Raw genomic sequence first — 19,949 nt, forward strand, 5'->3', positions numbered from 1 at the left:
AAGGGAGAAAAGACGAAGCTGCTGATCTACCTGGGTGTTTGGTTTCTTTCACATTGAAAATAGGGACATAATTATTTATTTAAAAACATTAAAGTCATATTAAAGTTCAGGTGGGATATACACTCAAATATATTCTTACTAAAAATAACTATTATGAGGATGAACTATTGATAACAAAGACTTGGACCTTAAGAACACATATTTAGGGGCTGGGGAGATAGCTCAGTTAGTAGAGTGCTTGCCTTGTAATTGCAAGGCCCTGGGTTCAATCCCCAGCACCCAAAAAAAAAAAAAAAAAAAAAAACAAAACATATTTAGTGACAAAAGCCAGTGTCAAAGCTTGCATCTAAATGATCATTTATAGAGCATTCTCAAAAAATCACTGCAGAGATGAAGACTAGCTCATGGCAGGACTGGGTGAGAGGAGCTCAGGCCTGAAGGGATAGCACAAGGATCCTTTTGTGGTGATGAGTTCTCTATCTTGATTGTGCTGGTGGTTACAGGAAAATAGGAATCTCTGGGATAAAATCGTGCAGAATTATATAGGCATTAGGTTGCACAGAATTGTGTGTGTACAAAAATGTGACAACAGAATAAAGTCTGAATCTCATTAAACAGTATCACATCTAACTATTCCCTTTTAGCTTTATACCATACTACAGTTATGTAAGTTGCTACGGGGGGGGGGGGGGGGGGGGGGGTAGCTCAGTGAAGGGTACACAATATTCTATGTACTATTTTTGCAGCTCTCTGTAAGTCTATAATTACTTAAAAATAAAGAATTAAAAATACATTCATCATTGCCAAACCAGAATATGTGCATTGTAGAAAGTCAGAAATACAAAAAGAAAGAAAAAAATACAGCAACTCAGAGCCGCCACTGTTAATGTCACTGTGTGTCTTCCTAGGTCTTTTTCTAGTGTTTATCTATGCCACATGTATTTTTTCCCAAGTGGCCTTATACTCTAATGCTGTTGTGACCTGTTCTCTGTTACCTATCTTCATTTCTCCACATGAATCAATTTCCCGCTTGTCCCTCAAAGTTCTGTGCATTCCATGAGCCCGCAGTGTCTCTGCGGTGCCTTCTATGCTAGCACCTGCATGTCCCTTCCCTGGGAACACGGGCTTGTCCACTTGTCTGGAGCACGCATTCCTTCCCTGGTCCGCTGATTGTCCCGGGGTCCTCTTCCTGCTTCCTCCACACCCCGCAGCTCCTGGAATTGGGTGTTTCATCCAAAGGCTTGGTGGAGTCAAGGTAAATATTTCGGCAAGAAAGCATTGCAGGCAGCACTGCATGCCATGTGGCATCGCGTTGCATTTATTATTTATCGGTACCAGGGATCAGAGTTGGCAGCGCTTAACCTCTGAACCACATCCCGACCCCTCTCACTTTTTATTTTGAGAGTACTGATGAAAGTACCAGCAAAAGTCCTGATTTGGGAGAAAGGGGCTTTTTAGGTATGTACTCTGTCCTGTGGCAGGAGACTGGGTTCTCTCGCAGTGTCCAAGTGACTCCACACACCCCACTTGCTGGTCCCCAAGCGGGGACCTGACTGTACCCTAAAGGCTGTGACATGACTGGCATCTATGCCTGTGGTTCCAGCTCTGTCTTTAGCTGATATTCTCTGTAAGTCAAGTCTTCCCAATACAGATGCTCCTTGGTGATGTAAGACACAGTCCCTGCTGCCAAGGCAGGGTAGATACTGAACCTCTCCCCTCTGTGCCACTCTCCAAAGGAAGGCACCTTGTGATCAGCCTCAATGGGGACACAGGAAGTTTGTTTTAATTTATTTTTTTCTGCAGTGGGGATGAAAGCCAGGACTTCATGCATGCTAGCCAAGCTCCACCACTGAGCCACAGCCCCAGTCCAAGATGTACTCTTACTGTGGCTAAATGATGGCTTATGTACTGATTATTACAATTTTAAAGACGCAAGGGCAACCATAAACTCTGGTAAGACAGAGGAAGCAGCAGCCACAGAGTGCTGACCTGAAAGGCAACTCTCTGTGACACACATTGCATCAGATTTTCCTTAAAGGTCCATCTGAGAGCAGATGGTTTTTAAGGGAAAAAAAAATTATTTGCATCATCTGCTTTATGTCTAAGGCACATTTGGCAACTTGACAGCCATCAGCTGACAGAACTGTCTACTTGTCCCTGTTTTGCTGATGTAGAAACTGAGACCTAGCGAGGGCATCTGATTAGTTCAAGGACACGCAGTGAGTTTCTCCTGACATCCGGTCCTTTCTCTTGAGGGATAGTGATGAATTCCTCCTCCTGCTGGCAATGGCTTCTCATTAGAATATGGCATTTTCAAAGAAAGCTTCTGTTTGAAAATAAAACGGTTTTCATGAAAAATTCACAAGATATAAATATACTTTTCATATCATCTGTGTAAAAAAAATAATTCTTATGTCCAATTAGGAAGTATATAAAAATAGTCAGTGATTCAGAATTTAAAAGTAATATATGCCTATTATGTAAACTTTAGGAAATAACTGATGTTAAAATACAAAAGAACTACTGACATTTTATAGCTAGGAAAATTTTTATTTTAAAATAAGAATTAAATAAAAATGCTTATTTTTCAGCTAGGAAAAGTCGCAGGAATTGCCATGGCTACCTTGGAAACGAGAAAGTTGTTACTGGGGAAAATGTATGGATGCATGTTGGGGTCAGACCAATCCTGCCCCTTGAGAGTTCACCGTGGGCTGGATATCACTTTGCAGCTGTGTGACCTTGGAAAATCATGTAATCTCTCCATCTCTCCGTTTCCTCACCTAAGAAATGATGCATATGACTGGGTTGTTGCAAAGGTTGAGTATTGAAAATGTCTGGCAGGAAAGCTCAGGGAAGATATTCAGTAAAGATCTATTAAACAGACACATTCTTAATGCCCACCCAAACTGTTAGGGTAATAGAAGCAGCGGAGTTGGTGGCTTAATGGTGACCTGATTCCATTTAACCATGGGCTGCTGCCTGCCCCCAGGGCATTGTTATTATTATTTTTTTAATCTGGAAAAAGTAGAAAAATTGAGTTCTCTCACTCTCTCATCTTTAGATCCACTTAGAGTAACTGTGGTTTTGCTTCTTCCTCCCTTCCTGCTTTTAGATCATGTTCTGTAATATGCTGAGTTCTTGATGATGCAAACACAGTCTTTCCCCTAGTGGAAATCTCCTAGTGTGCTGATTATTACTGAGAAAGCTGGTCGCATGGAGGACTTCAGAGCAGTCTGGAAAATGCTCACCCTGGTATTATTTTTCCATGAAACACATTTTATCTGATGTGAAATCACCCACAGTGCTAAGGTCTTAAAAGTGCTCTCCATGCATAAGAAAATAGATCCAGGGCGAAATGCCCTAACACAAAGAAAATGCTAAAGAAAACACCCCTTCAGGGGTGCTGGTTTATTTAAATGATATTTTATCCTGAATCTCTAAATAGCAGTGCATGGTGATCAAGGCAGAACAGGGCTACTGAGAGTCGTAAGTCACTAGATCACTAGAAGGAGCTGGTGTGTACTGAGGACTCACAAAATAATCTCAGTTCTTTTTTATTTCTAAGCTTTAGCTTGCTTGCTTTCTTCTCCCTCCTTCTTCCTCCCTCTCCCTCCTCCCAACTCCCTCTCCCTCTCCAGTACTGCGGATTGAATTCAAGGGCCCTCAACAACTGAACTATATCCCCAGACCTTATTATTTTTTTATTTTGAGACATGGTCTTGCAAAATTTCCCAGGCTGCTCTTAAACTTGTGCACATCCTGCCTCAGTCTCTCTAGTCGCTGGGATTACAGGTGTGTGCCACTGTGCCTGGATAAGCTTTAGCTTTCTTATGGGTAAAAATCTAATTTATGATCCCTAAATCACCATGGCATTGTGAGGATAAATAAAGTGACATCTAAGTCTCTTGTAAATATTAGTGTTTCTGGCTCTGCCATTTACTAGCGGGTGAATTTGGGAAACCTGTGTAATCTCCATCCATTCTCTTGATACCTCCGTTTACCGGTGACCAGTTCTGCTCCTTCTTATGTTGAAGATTGAACACTAGAGAAGCACGCCAAGGCAAGCATATTAAGCAGGTTTTATTTAAAGGTAATAATACAGATTTCTCCCGGCAGGAAGAAGGGGGCCATGGCTGATGTTCTAAAGTCCCAAGAAGTGAGTGTGAAAGAATGAACATTTTTTTAAGCTGTTTTAAAGAATGAACATTTTTTAAGCAACTCCCTAAGGTCTCCCTCCCATTATCTCAACTCCCTAAAGTCTCCCTCCCAGTAATGGGAACAAAGCCCCTGTTCCAAGAAACAGCCCCAAACAGAGAGTAAAAGAGTAAATTGAGCCAGATAGCTAGATAGTGCTCAAACAGTAGGATTACCAGAAACTATTGACCAGAATCTACGCCCTGTTGTAAAACATTGTGAAACATGTTGTATGTTATCAGCAAACCCAGACCCCCTTTGGAATTTCCCGGCAGCTTTGTTCCCCCATTTTTTCTTTTTTTCCCTTTTTCTCCCTTTCATGTGCGACCCCTCCCGATGTGTAGTTTTCTGCCTTTATAAACTTGTAAGATTTTCTGCTAGGGACCCGACTCGTGACTCTTGCGGTTTGCATCAAGTGACGCCTCCTGTGGTTGATTGGGGTTGCTGTCGATCCGAGGGACAGAGTTGGGGTCTCCTTTTTGGAGGTCCTTCAAGTGCACCCTACATCTTTTATAGGTTAAATTCTCTTTTGTTCTCCAGTTCTCTCCTTCCCTTATCTCTCCTTCCTGCCTACGTGACTAGGCCTGGTTTTGCATTAAGTGAAAAGCCATGGGCAGGGGGAGGGCCAAGGTGATTCAGGCAGGCAAGGGCCCAGGGGGCATTAATTAGCAGCTCCTTGCTTGCAGTCCTTGATAAAGGCAGGTAAATTTGGTAATCAATGGACTCTAGAGCTCCTTGACATTCCATTCTTCCAGGAACAATCTCCAACTTCCAGAGGCAGATGGCTTCATGACTTATTTCCTCGAATTGACCCGATTTCCTATTTCTACACTAACTACCTGTCCTTAATTCTGGCTTCACTCTCACACAGAATGGTCTGACGTGGCTGGCATCTATTTCGTGGGGTTACCATAATGATTGGTGCATTGTGCTCAGTATCTATCTGCAAAGATCACTGGCAGAGTTTGGTGCTGCCACCTTGACTCATGCTGAGGAGCCACCAGTTCCTCACACACACACACACCTGCTGCTTTGGTGCCTTTGACGTAAATGTCAACACAGTGAGAAAAGTCATCAACATCTTACTGTCTTTATGAAATTTTTTTTTTTTTTTTTTTTTTTTTTGTACCAGGGAGTGAATTCAGAGGTGCTTAACCACTGGTCTACATCCCCAGCCCTATTTTGTGTTTTATTTAGAGACAGGGTCTCACTGAGTTGCTTAGCACCTTGCTTTTGCTGAGACTGGCTTTCTTTCTTTTTTTTTTTTTTTTTTTTTTTTTTTGTGGTGCTGGGGATTGAACCCAGGGCCTTGTGCTTGCAAGGCAAGCACTCTACCAACTGAGCTATCTCCCCAGCCCCTTGAGACTGGCTTTGAACTCACTATCCTCCTGCCTCAGCCTCCTTAGCCACTAGGATTTCAGGCATGTGTCATCGCGCCCATATCAGAGGGTTTCCTTTGCTCAGGAAGAATTTTGCTGTTCTCTAAATCACGGGGCTACAATTTCCCAGACTTTCTGTGTCAAGAAGGGAGATTGAGCTGGAAAGCTAGGCTTCGGTTCAAAGTGCTACACCCAGCTCCAACCAAATTCCATCATTTAAGAAAGCAGCTAGCTAGCCATTTGGCAGAAAATGGTGAAAATAACATTGGTCTGTATGTCCAAGGGTGCCATATGCATCATGGGCTGGGTTTTATCCAAAGACAGCTGGGAAAACCTAGTCATATCAGGCATATGTCTTGTAGACTACAAGCCATGCAGGAAGTCACGTGGATTCCTTTCTTTCCTAGAGTTAGTTCTGTCTTTAAACAACAACAACAACAACAACAAACATTATTTAAAACATAAACACACACAAAGGGCACCAGGAAGCAGCTTGAGGAAGTGGCTAACTCTTCTATTGAATGTCTTGGGATCTGGATCCAAGGCACAGCCCAGGCATTAACTGACTCAAACACTCTCATTTATAAACATTTACACTGGGAGCTGGGCGTTATGACGTAGGCCTGTAACCCCAGCACTTCGGAGGCTGAGGCAGGAGGATCACAAGTTTGAGGCCAACCTCAACAACTTAGTGAGATCCTGTCTCAAAATAAAAATAAAATTTAAAAAAAGGCTGAAGATGTAGATCAGTGGTTAAGTACACCTGAGTTCAATCCCTAGTGCTTGGGGGGAAATTTTTTTCTTTACACTAGTTTCTTACAAAGTGGCAGATACTGTACTTTCAGGCTGTGTGACACTAGGCAAGTGACTTCACCCCTCTCAGCCTCATCTCTCTCTCTGAAAAAGGTCATTAGGGGCTGGGGTTGTGGCTCAGTGGTAGAGCGCTCACCTAGCATGTGTGAGGCATTGGGTTCAATCCTCAGCACCACATAAAAACAAATCAATAAAATAAAGGGATTGTGTCCATCTTCAACTAAAATTTTTTTTAAAAACGAAGAAAAGGATAAATCCTAGAAAAATATGATTTTTTTTTTTTTTTAAATTTTAGCAAAGGTCATTAGTAGGATTTCTTTGTAGTCGACTCCACCGACTGCTGTACTTGCTGGCAGAGGGCAGAGCCCCTCTCCCATAATGGAGGCGGAAGCCAGATACTCACCTTCCCAGTCCCCCTTGCAGCTAAAGCACACAACCTACTTCTGGCCAGCGAGGTGTATGGGGGACAGGGAGGCCTCTGCATGCAGTGCCCATAGATCATTTCACGTAATGATCGATAATATTACATCTTGCCATAGAAATAATATCAGTAGAAGGGGCCCATAGAAAGGCCTGGAAACCCACATCTATGTGCGGCTGTATAGGTGGAGCAGCGCTTCGGAGCGCCTGCTGTGGGGAATCTTGTTAAAATGCACATTCTGTTCAGTAGGTCTGGGGTGGGCTCAAGACCCAGCGTTTCCAGCAGGCTTCCAGGGGGTGCCACGCTGCTGGTTCTTGGACCACACTAAATTGAGGGAATAGAGGACAATCTTTCCCCGGAGCCCTCTCACCCCTAACCCCGGATCCCCAGCCCAGGCTGCCATTCCGACAGACAGTAGCAGCATCCTGCCTCGGAAACTCCTCGCGCCCTCTCCTAGGTTCTTATTGGCCAGAGGAACATCACGTGCTCGAGTCTCAGCCAATCGGAATAGGATGGCTGTGATTGGCTCAGACCCGGAGCCTCAAATCTCGTGGGTGGGGACCAGCTGCGCAGCATCACCTGGGAAACTTGCTAGAAGTGCAGATTCCTAGTGCACCTTAGACCTACTGAGTTAGAAATTCTAGGGCTGAGGCGGAGCCATCGGGTTTAATAGGGCCTCCAGGTGATTCCCACACACCCTACAGACAGCCCTGGCTGCACAGGAGAGTTATCTGGAGATGGTCAGACAGGTGGCTACCTGGGAAGGTGCGCTGCAGTCTACACCTTGAAGTAGTGTGTGACCTTGCTTTGGTTTGCGGGGAACCTTTCTTGATACCAAAGGTCCTCTTGTGATGGGCTGACAGATCTGGTTCCCTTGCAGCCAAAGCACACAACCTACTTCTGGCCATTGAGGTATATGGGGGACAGGGAGGCCTCTGCATGCAGTGCCCATAGATCATTTCACATAATGATCGATAATAATATTACTTCTTGCCATAGAAATAATATCAGTAGAAGGGGCCCATAGAGCCAGGACAGACAGGCTCCATTTTGCTCTGAGACTCCATGTTATGTAGGAAATAAGCTTCTCCCATGGTAACACCCCACCTCTGTACCCATCAAGAATTTACTTAGTTTCTCTCATGAGAACACACCGCCTCTGTCCCCATCATCAGTTACTTAGTGTGACATGTTTAGCAATACAGAATGACAATTCTTATGTCATAAAAAATTGCTCTCTTTTGATTCCTATTACTCCTAAACAATGTACCATGTGAACAGTGATTGTGTGGATTTTTTTTTTAATTAAAAATCAAATTTACATAGGGCAATGTTGTTTGATTCATTCTGTTATTTTTTCCCTTCCCCCCATCCCCTCCCTGTGTGGATGTTAATAACCATTCTTTAGTTTGTACATAGGTAGGGGTCGTTTTGATGCACTTCCCCCTCTGTTGATCTCATGATGTTAATTTCAAATTATGATTGATGTGATTTTTGGTATAAGAACCCTACTACCCTATGGTCAGGACTGTTCTCCCAATAGCCATTTTTGGGGGCATTGTGTGAGACAGTCAGTCAGCCAGCTTAATACAGACTCTCAAATTTGGACTTCTCAGTGGTGATGGGTCTGTTCTTAACTTGTCCCCCATAACACTCTGTCCTGGAACCTTCTCCCACTCCCAACCCCCACGCCTGCCGGTTCAGAGCAAATCCGATTGTTTGTCGCCCTACCTTGATGGAGCATGGGAGAACTTTCTGGGATGTTAATAACGTTCTATGCCTTTGCCTGGGTGGTGGTTAATGAGCATACATGTGTAAAAAAGTAGCAAGCCACCTTCTTGAAGTCCATATACTTTAAGTACTCCACCTTAAAAAATACTGATGTCAGGCTGGGGCTGTAGCTCAGTGGTAGAGCACTTGCCTAGCATGTGTGAGGTCCCGGGTTAGATCCTCAGCACCACATAAAAATACAATAAAGGCATTGTGACCATTTACAACTAAAAAAATATACTGATGCCTAGATATTCTGGATCCATTCAAGCCAAAGCTCTGGTGGAGGAGTCCAGGTATTGGCACCATAAAAACTCTTCAGGCATTTCTCCTGTTCAGTCAGGTTTGTGAATGAGCACGCAGATCTCCAGGGGTCTTGTTAAGGTGAAGAAGCAGCGGGTCTGGGCTGGGGCCTGAGCTTCTGCATTCCCCACACCCGCAGGGCAGCTGCCCTGGGGACCAGCTCTGTATAGGAGGAGCAGGACTTAGCCCAGCTTTACCTTCTAGGGTCGGGGAGGTGGATCTCCTGAGACTTCTTGGTATTGTTAGTGAGAAAAGAAGGAAGTGGGGCAATGGGACTCACCATGAGCCATGCAGCTCTCGCCGTATTCAAAGAACTAAGATTTAGGTCAAGGTTAGAAAAAACGGGGGCACACAAACGGAGGGTCACACCAGTCAGAAGTCAGGCATCTGTTCCAGCCACTGACTGGCCAGGAGGGTCACATATGCTTGAGACTCCATCTCCTTCCTAGGCAGTCAGCACTGAGGACCCACTCATGGGCTCCGCCTGTGAGTCCCACAGTCACCCAGGAGTCCGCCTCTCTGGAGCAGCCAAGTGCAGCGTCCAGAGGGGGCCCTGCTCCTCTGCCCGCAGACATGGAGACTGATAAGGGGCTGCCAGCTGGCTTAATTACCCAGATGGGAAGCTGGCAGGGGGTGCCCAGCTTGGACAGAGATTGACGACTCCATTATCTTCCTGGCGATCTCTGTAGGCGCAGTCCGGAATGTAGATAGAAGGTGTAAATAAAGTCCTTGTTCTGAACCAGCACATTTCCATTGTTTCCAAACGAGAATTTGCTCCTAGAGACCCTTGGCTCAAATCCAGGCGGTGTCTCTGTTTGGAAGAATGACCTTGTCGGTTTGGAGGCATGTGGCAGGGCTCCTGAGCCATGGGCTGAGGCTTGGGGGCAAAAACCGTATCACTTTTTTTTTTTTTTTGGTGCTGGAGGATTTGCGCCCAGGGCCTCATGCATGCCAGGCAAGCACTTTGCCACTGAGCCACATCCCCAGCCCCTGTATCACATTTTTAATTGAACTTCTAAGTAATACATGCTGGCATGTGTAAGGTATCAAGTGGCAGTTCTTGTCTCCTTCCTACTCTCCGAAGGTAGCTGTCAGCCGCTGTTCGGTGTGTATTCTTTTTCTCTTTGCTGTGCTGGGGAAGGAACCCAGGGCCTCTTACATGCTAGGCCAGCCTACCACCAAACATACTCCCAGCCCCCGCCCCACCCACAGTCCCAGGGATAAAACTCAGGGCCTCATGCATGGCGGGCACATGCTCTACCACTGAGCTATATACAGCTCTGCCGTTATTTATTACAATATTTTTTTAGATGTTGATAGACCTTTATTATTTATTTATTTATATGTGGTTGAGAATTGAACCCAGGGCCTCACACATGCCAGGCAAGCTCTCTACCACTGAGCCACAATTCCAGCCCCTATTTATTTATTTTTTTGGTACCAGGGATTGAACCCAGGGGCGCTTAACCACTGAGCCACATCCCAGCCCTTTTTAAATATTTTATGTAGAGACAGGGTCTCGCTAAGTTGCTGAAGCTGGCTTTGAATTTGCAATCCCGCTGTCTCAGCCTTCAGAGCTGAAGGGAATATAGGTGTGGCCACCGAGCCTGGCTGTTGTTAAATTTTGATTGATTTTCTCCCCTGTATCAGTGTATCGGTGTAGCACACTACATAGTACATATTTAAGGTGTGTAACTTGATTACTTTTGAGATAGATCCGTCCATGAAATCATCATCACAATCAGAGTAGAGAACCCATCCAGCACCCCCAGTTTCCTTGTGTCCCTTTAGATCCATCCCTCCCTCCCACAGCACCTCCACCACCTAACTACTACTTTCACTATAAACTCTTTGCATTTTGTAGTTTTTTATGTAAATGGAATCAGGTAATACATATATGCACATATCTTAATCTCACCTCTTTTATTCAGCATAATGATTCTGAGATTCATTCATGTTGTAGATATCGACAATTTGTTCCTTTTCATTGCTGAGTAGTATTCCATGGTATGGATATACTATAATTTGTCTATTAATTTATCCGTTGATGAACATTGTAGGTTGCTTCTAGTTTTTATTTTTTTGTGATTATAAATAAAGCTGCTTTCAACATTTGTATACAGAACTTTGCACGGAAAAGTGTTTTAGTTTCTGTTCGGCAAATGGCTAGGAGTAGGGTGGTTGAGTTGTAGTATTATATGAAAGCTACGTTTTTAACTTTTCAAGGAGTTCTTTACAGATGTGCTGAATGCTACCTTTCATGCCCTGTGTGGCAGTAGTGGATATGAAGAATGGAATTCGAGGTGCCATATGCATTGGGTCTTCTTGCTATAATTCCACTCAAGACTCAAGCACCGCATCCTCTTTTAAACTGAGGAAAGATGGTCTCCTGATATGCTTCCAGCTTCTGACTGCCAGGCAGGTACTCCCCCATGCACCCTCTCAACAGCAGCCAGTTTAAGACAAGGCATGAAGGCACTGCAGATAGAGTGGATTTTCTTACCCACAATGACTCACTGTTCTACCTAGCACCTCCCGGTAGCTTCTAGAACGCTTGGTGTTTTTCTCTGGATGCTCCCGGCAGCCCTGAGGCATTACTTTATACGGAAGAGGAACGCGTTCGCGTTGGGGGAGGGGCCTGACCAAGTCTCTCTGCTCTGTGTGGGGCACGCCATTGCTCAGCTCCTTCTCTGCTGGAGGACAAAGATGCCTGGCCAGCCACCTCGGCAGAAGTGCCAGACATGTGGACAAGTCCGGCCTCGGGAGGCCCTTGGTGGCAGCCACTGTACCACTGCCACTGTGTGGGGGACCCTGAAGTGAGGACCACCCAGGGGAGCCCCATTAACCCTCAGCATGCTGAGAGATGATAATAAGCTCTTGTTTTAAGGCTGTAAAGTCTGGGCTGTTCGTCATGCAGCAGTGGATGAAGAGACAGAAATGGACAGTGAAGGGGACTATGGGTCCCCTGCTCTTACCCAGAGCACAGCCCGCGCAGCCCAGGCCATGGGGCCAGGGCGCTCCATCGTGGCTGGATGACTCTCGACACTTGGATGGCCCAGCATCCCCGTGCAGTGGACAGGAGGACACGTTTCTCTTTGTGGCTGGAGAAGTGGCATCTGCCCAGGACCCCCCAGGTCCCTCACAAGAGGACAGCAAAGGAGGTTTTCTGGGAACTGGGTCACCAGTCACTTGGATGCTTCAAATCTGGCATGAGAGAGAGAAATCAGTGAAGGAGGACTTTGTAGGAGACTGCAGGACTGTCTCATGGGGACACACCACAGCTAGGAGAGGCTGCCTGTCCTCACGTGGCCTTGATCGCTGGGACCTCTCTCTGGAAATGTTTGTAAATCTTTGTAAACTGCATATTAATATGTGCTATGTATCTGTTAAAAGCAGTTACCTCTTTCTTCCCAGTCCCTGTTCAGTTTTCCAGAGGCAATGACTTGACATTTTTTCACATTTATCTGAATAGATGATACAAAGCATGTGTTTAAAATGTCAAAAGGCACAAGAAGGTCAAGAGAGAAAAGCTGGTTCCTCCCCCTCCATCTCCAGCACCCTGCCCTGCCCTCCAGCCAAGGCAACCTGGCAGAAGTCAGTGCATAATATAAACAACCTGAGAAAAGGAACGGAGGTGGCAGTGGCTCCAAATGTCACCTAACAATGTACAGCCAAGTTCTCCCCCATCAGGACGTTAATAGCTCCTTTATTATGTTCACAGGCTCACAATATTCCAGTGTAGGGATAGATCAGCGCCCTCGGCCAGCCGCTAAGAGGCATTGAGGTGGACTGCAAGGTGGACTGCAAACTTCCGGTGTCACAGTGGAGCTGCAGGTGACCTTGGACTCACCTTTCCTTGAGCGCGCATGCCCTATCCATAGGCTTCCTGCGTCTGTAGTGCTGCTGTGGACGCCCTGTCCTCAGAAGGGACTGCATTCCAGGTACTGTTTGCCAACCTCACGCTCAAGGGCCCCTTTTCCATTTCTTTGCCGCTTCTCCTCAAATAAAACCCAACTTCTTAGGTCTCTAGTATTGAACTGGTGGAACAAGGTATCTACTTCTGCCCTTGAAAATATCTTTTCAGGGGACTGAGCACCTTGAGGCTCAATTGTCATGGCAACCACTGCAGACTCTTGTAGCTGTTTCTTCTAGTTATTTCCATAGAGTTTCTTTTTTTTTTTAATATATCAATTTTATTTATTTATTTTTTAATTTTAATTAAAAATCATAAATTTACATAGGGCAATGTTGTTTGATTCATTTTGTTATTTTTTTCCCTTCCCCCCTCCCCTCTCCATAGAGTTTCATAATGTGCTTATGTGGCCATTTGTTGATTTATCAGATTTAGATATGAACTATCGGTTTTTGCTCCAACATAAGAGGGTTTTGCTCACGTTGAATATCTTTCACCCTCATCCTCTTCTGCCCATCCTTCTTTAAAAAAAGACCATCTTTTAAAAAAGAGAAGTTTTAAGTTCATAGTAAAACTGAGCAGAAAGTAGAAAGAATCCTCACAGTCCCTGCCCCCGTCCTCCCCATGTCAATATCCCTCCCTCACTAAAGTGTACTTTGGTTATATCGGCGAAGCTGCGTCGACACATTGTCAGTAACACCAAGCTTTGCTCTTGGTGTTGCACCCTGACGTCCTCTGGATGCTGACAATGTGTAATGACCGGTGTTTATCATTATAGTTTCATACTGAAGAGTATCACTGCCCTCAAAATCCTCTGTGCCCCACCTACATTTCCCCAACCCCAACTCCTGATCCGTTCACTGTCTCCATGATTTTGTTTTTTCTGGAATGTCATTTAGTTGTAATCATACAAATTGACTTTTTTTTTTTTTTTCCCCAACCATTGGGGCTCAAACCCAGGGCCTCATGCTAAGTTAACATCCTCAGTCCTTCTCTTGTTTAATTTTGATACAGGGTCTTGCTGAATTGCCCTGGCTGGCCTTGAATTTGGAGATCCTCTTGCCTCAGCCTTCCAAGTAGCTGGAATTACAGGTGTGCACCATTGTGCCCAACTCAGATTGATTTCTTTTTTTTTTAACTTTTTTTTTTTCGTAATTGTAAATGGACAGAATGCCATTATTTTATTTGCTTATTTCTTTTTTCTTCTTTCTTTCTTTTTTTTTTTTTGGTTGCTGGGATCGAACCCAGGGCCTTGTGCTTACAAGGCAAGCACTCTACCGACTGAGCGATCTCCCAGCCCCTTATTTGCTTATTTCTATGCTGTGCTAAGGATCGACCCAGTACCTCACACTCTCTAGGCAAGTGCTCTGCCACTGAGGTACAGTCCCAGTCCCTCAGACTGGTTTCTTAGAGTAACACATACTTAAGCCTCCTTGATGTCTTTTTATGGCTTGGTAGTTCATTTCTTTTAGTGGTACCAACCCATTGTTTAGAGCTGCACATTTATTTATCCATTCCTCTACTAAGGATATTTTGGGGGCTGGGGCTGTGGCTCAGTGGTAGAGCACTTGCCTAGCATGTGTGAGGCACTGGGTTCAATCCTCAGCACCACATAAAAGTAAATAAATAAAATACAGGTATTGTATCCATCTACAAGTAAAAAAATATTTTTTAAAAAAAGGACATTTTGTTTTTTGCACTCATGATTTGGTGATCACAGATAAAGCTGCTGTAAACACTCATGTGCTGACTTTTGAATGGACAAGAGTTTTGACTCCCCTGCATAAACACCAAGGAGTAGACTGGCTGGTTCTCATGGCAAGGGGACGATTAGTTCTGTAAGAAGCTGCCCCTGTCTTCCATAGTGGCCAAATCCTTTTAATTCCCACCAGCAATGAATAAGAGTTCCTGTTGCTACGCATTCGTGCCAACAGTTGGTGTTGCCATAGTTTTTGAATTTTATCCGTTCTAATAAGTTAGGAAGTGGTGGCTCGCTGTTCTAATTTGCAAGTCCCTAATGACAGACGATGTTGAACATCTTTTCAAATGCTTAGCTGCCATCTGTGCATCTTCTTTGCCCAAGTGCCTGTGTAGCTCCTTTGCCCATTTATAACTCAGGCTGTCTGTTTTCCTGTTGAGCCCCGCTAGTCTTTGTGTGTTTTGGAAAGCAGTCCTTCATCAGATGTGCTTTTGCAAATATTTTCTATGGCTTGTTTTCTCATTCTCATCCTAAATTATTTTAAGTTTAAAAAGTGAGCCCATTAGAAGAGAAATATCCAGGAAATAATAGTTAAGAAGGTAAGAATATGGCAAGCAAGAAGGTGACTCAGGTTGGGGCAACGTAAGGACACGTAGGCTCTGGCGCACAGCCTGGCGCCTGTGCTGTTACCTGGCGATTGTCCTGACTGTCACTCCTGTTTCACGGACAATAGCAGTGACTTCTGGTAGGGTTGCTATCAATATAGTAGGGCGGCTATTACTGTTACTGCTATAGCAACACACTGCTGTTTTCTGTGACTATAGTTTTATGAACATATTTCTATGACTATATCGCTGATGACGCCTGTGTCCCTCCATCCTCCTGGACCAGGGGCAATGGGCCTTTACAAAGTTGTTGAGATTATTTTCTTTGTTTTCGTATATTGTCGCCACGAAGAGCTGTGCAAAGTTTGGATAGGACGAAAGGGGTGCGTATCAGTCCCGTGACAGGTAGGAGGTGGGTCCGGGGAGGGGTCGGCCGGCCGGGAGCTTCCGCTTCAGCTTAGGGAGGGCCGCGTAGGTTGGTCCTCCAGGACGTCCGGCTGCACAGCCTGCGCCTGGCAGTGAGCCCGCGGTGCCTGGCACGGATCCTGCTCCGGGAGCTCGTCCTGGCCGCGGTGTCCGCCGGTCGCTCTCTCGCCCATCCAGGTCTGCGCAGCGCTGGGCTGCTGCTGCCCCGGCCGCGACCCGGCGTGCGGCACGCGAGGGACTTGGGAGCAGACCAGGCGCGCTCGGCCCAGGCGCGCCCCGGAGCGCCCCGGAGCGCCAGGCCGGGGCGCAGCGCGCGCACCGGCGGGGAGCTGGGGTAAGGGGCCGCCGGAGGCGCCGCGCTTCGGGGCATCCGCGCGTGGAGGTGGCGCGAGCGGGGGCAGTGCGCGGGGTCAGCAGGTCCAGAGCGCGGGCCAGCGGGGACACAGACACGTAGGGCGGAAAAGCGCGGCTGTCGAGAAAGATGCGCCGGGCTCGAATCTGGGCGCGCGTCTCGGGAATCGAGGGGAGAGTCGTGGAGAGTTGAGGGGTGCCTGGGGCGCAAGGACTGGGCTGGGACCTGGAGGGGGCGGGGTTCCGCACAGCCGCGGGACCGGGGGCTGGAACCCACGTGGGCACCTGGGGACACAGAGGGGCGCCAGAGCCGAGTGCAGTAAGCGCAAAGAGGGCGCGGGCGTCGGGGACCTCGTGAAGCTGGGAGAGAGGTAGGGTGGCGGGTTTAGTGCATGACAGTCCTGGACGCCCAGTTGAACTTGAATTCTAGATAATCAACCAGTAACTTCTTCAGGGCTGGGCACGGCCTAAATGCCGCCAGGGGTACTCTTAGAAGTTACTGGCTGGGGCGCCGGGCACGAGCCTGAGGTCCCGGCTCCTCGGAGGCTGAAGTGGAGGCTCGCTTGAGCCCAGGAACTCAGGGGCCAGCTGGGCGACACACCCCGACTCGTGAGTGTCCGGGGAGGAGGGGGCGCACGCGCTACTTTGCAGGAGGGGCGGGTGGGGGTCCTGAGGCAAATGGAGAAGGTGAGGAAGCCGGGAAAGGGCTGCTGCTTGGGAAGGTGGAGGCGAGATCCGCGGAAGCGAGGCAGGTAGGGGCGTCCTGTGGCCCTGGGACGCGGGTGGTCCGACCCTTCCTTGTAAAAGCTCCTCAGTACCTTCTGGGACATGAAAATAGGGGCTATTTTAGTTGAGTCGCTAGTAGGGTGGACTCGGGACTTTTTAAATTCCACTGGAGACAAAAGTGTGAACTGTCCCCTTGTAAAGTGCATGTGATCCAGTTCTTCCATCAGGGGGGAAGGCAAGTGACCAGCCCCTCTACCCTGAGACCTAGAGGGCTGGAGGTTCCTTTAGAACTCCAGAGGCAGACACTGAGGACTTGGGGAATTCACAATGGACGGTCACCCGCTACTCTGTGTCCAGCGGCTGGGCTGGGTGTCCCATTGGACCTGATTACACTCTCACAGCCCAGCCCAGTTTGGGGTGTGTGATATAAACCCTGATGAGGGGAGGGAAGGAGCCAGCCCCCGCCATCCAGCAGCGGGAGGGGCAGGGTCTGCCCTTGCCTTCTCTCTCCGTGGGACCTCTCTGGAGTTTGAGTGGTCAGTGGTGGGAGTTCAGGCCACAGTGCCAGGAAAGAGTAATTTGGGGTGTATTTTCTTCCCAAATCATAGCAAATGAGACTTCCGCCTGATTGAATTTGGAGAAGAATTGTCTTAGAACACTTTGTTTGCTGGATGGCACACACCTGTAATCCCAGGGGCCCAGGAGGCTGAGGCAGGAGGATCTCCAATTCAAAGCTAGCCTCAGCATCTCAGTGAGACCCTGTCTCTTAAAAAAAAAAAAAAAAAAAGATGTGGCTCAGTGGTAAGTGGTCCCGAGGTCAATCCCCAGTACCCAAACCAAACCAAACAAAAAACAACAGAAATCCACAAAACTTTTGTCTGCTTCTTTGGGGAGAGCATGCCTGGGGGGCTAAAGCTCCAGTTTAGCCCCACCCAGGGGACTCCCCTGCTGCAGCTGGAGTGGGGCCCCGGGAGCAGGACCAGGCAGAGGGACCAGTGCTGCCTTCCCAGGTACCCAGGCCTGGAGACCCACCGGTGCCGCCAGCCCCCCCTCCCCCCTTTCCATAAAGAGTTGGGGCCGGAGTGGGGGCCTGGGAGCCTCAGAGCTTTATCTTCCTCTTTGTTTTGCTCCTTTGGCATCGGCCCCCCTTGTCTGGGTAGGTCCAAGCCTACACCCTGGGAAAGCTCATTTTCACCTTCCAGGGCGGCAACCTGAAGAGGGTGAGAACCAGTTAAGAGGCAAGAGACGAGTAAACTGCTCTTTCATGGAAAAAAAAAGAACCTAAGGTTTATTGAGTACTTACAGAGTTCCAGGAAGGTACTATTTAAAGTGCTCTAATTGCCTCCTTACAAGCCTCATAACAACTTATGGAATGAAAGTTGTTATCACATCCATTTTACAGATAAGGAATGGAGGCACAGAGAGGTTAAGTGAACTGCTTTGGATTGCACAGCTACTCGATAGCAGGTCTGGGATTTGAACCCCAGCAATCTATCTCCAGACCTCATATGGTGTGGTTGCTGAAGGGTTAGCAGAGGGAAGCTGGAGCCCACAGGTAAAAGATAAGCCCTTCACATCTCTCACATTTGGTTTAGTTAAATTGGTGGCTCCTCCTGTGTGCCCAGCTCAGGGAGGAATAGTGGGGGCTGGCAGAAGGATGGGGTTATGGTACCCTCAAGACTTCAGTCTATTTTGGGGAAATGATAATTACTTGCAGTCTGAGCAAGATAATCTTGGACATGATGGGTGAGGATGGGGTGGAGGGAGAGGTGGGGCTGCCCTGGCCATGTCCAACTTGAAGTTGTTGATGCTCTTTTCATCCTTACAGGATGTTTTCATGTATTTTTATGCTCTTTCTGATTCTCACTCCAACCCTGTAAAGATCGATGTCCCCATTCACTCACATGTATGTACTTGTGAGGACTTAGGATTGTGATGTGTCTCAAACTGACTTAAACTAAAGAAGGGAATTGTTTTGGTTTAGTAGCTGAAAAGTGACAAAGGATTCCATCTTCAGGCATGGCTGGATCCAGGGATTCCAAGGAGGTCATCAGGACTCTCTCTCTTTCCATCTTTCAGCTTTGCACCTGTTAACTTCATTCTGAGGTATGTGTCACCAAGTGGCAGCAAAGATTGTGCCAGTGGCTGCCAACTGGCATTCCTAATGGAACGAGACCATCCTTTCCCTGGTGATTCCAGCCAAAGTCCTAGGGCTGCTTCTCACAGGCCCAGTTTGGGCCAAATGCTTATCACTGATCTGATTGCTCCCTGAGTCCAGGGAGCAGGGACATGTCAACTGGCTGCATTTGGATCACATCCCAGGAAGGAGAGGGTGAGGTCAACCTCAACCAAATCATATGGATTGAGATTGGGGGAGAGTTGTTTCCTCAAAAGAAGTTTGGGTGTTATTACCAGTAGACGGAGGTAAGGGGGCTGGGGAGGCAGAAATGACAACTGTCCACTTCTGAGCCATGGAAGGCCGTGTGTCTGGGACACTTGAGCTTAGAGTGTGCTGAGACGTTTAAGGGAGGGCTGGCGCTGCGTGTGTGTGTGTGTGTGTGTGTGGGGGGGGGGGGGGGTTCAGGGGAACCTGGATTTCCAGCCACTCAGCTGGAAGGGCTCAGTCTGTGATCCACTGTCACAAAAGGCCTTTTGTGAACCACCTCCACAGAGCGCACCGCCAAGGGAGTTCAGGTGACAGGTCGGAAACCTATTCTAGAAAAGTCCTTCGGGTAGACAGTGAGGAGGGTGGACCTCCAGGGGCCCGCAGTGAGGTTCAGAGGAGGAGGCAGCCCCGGAAGGCATGTCCTGGTGAGCACAGTGAGGCTAAGGAGAACAACGGGGAACCTCGGTCTGGCCTCTGCCGGCTCAGCAGGCGCGATGTCGCCTGGGTCTCCAGGGTTCCACGAGCAGCTGCCGCACCGCCCCTCGGCCCCTTTCCTGTCACGCTAGAATTTCTTCACGCAGAGAAAAAGCCCAGGTGCGCTTGAGGTGGGAGACAGCGCCACCTGGTGGTTTCCGTGGCCTACGTCGGCCTGACCTCGCATCCTTGCTGTGAAGCTGATGCTCACCCTGGGGATCCCCTGCCAGGCTCAGTGCTCGGCCTTGGGAGGCCGTGGGCAGCGAGGCGGACCAGGCCCTGCACGGCGTGCTACCGGAGGGACGGACACCACTCGGACACGCGCTTGGCCGCGAGATGGCATCACGCGGTGGTGTGCATGCTTTTCCCAGTAGCTTCTTTGTACTCCACATTGTGGGCAGTGCGGCTATGGGCCATTTTCATTAGCTAGTGTTTATTGAGCACCTGCTGTATGCCGGGAGCAAGTCCTTTATACGTCATGTCTAGTTG

General features: G+C 47.6%; 1 long non-coding RNA gene across 2 annotated transcripts; it reads left to right on the forward strand.

The window, feature by feature from the left end:
- The first annotated feature begins 17,812 nt into the window (after positions 1–17,812).
- Positions 17,813–19,948, forward strand: LOC306653930. Of its 2 annotated transcripts, XR_013761836.1 has the most exons (5): positions 17,867–17,917; positions 18,003–18,155; positions 18,585–18,706; positions 18,886–19,024; positions 19,691–19,948. It is a non-coding gene; the product is annotated as an uncharacterized lncRNA (long non-coding RNA). The 2 variants fall into 2 exon arrangements; XR_013761835.1 differs by having other exon boundaries at positions 17,813–18,155.
- The last annotated feature ends 1 nt before the right edge of the window (position 19,949 follows it).

This window comes from Sciurus vulgaris, assembly GCF_902686455.1.
Source record: "Sciurus vulgaris genome assembly, chromosome: 2".
In the NCBI taxonomy this organism is placed as follows: Eukaryota; Metazoa; Chordata; class Mammalia; order Rodentia; family Sciuridae; genus Sciurus; species Sciurus vulgaris.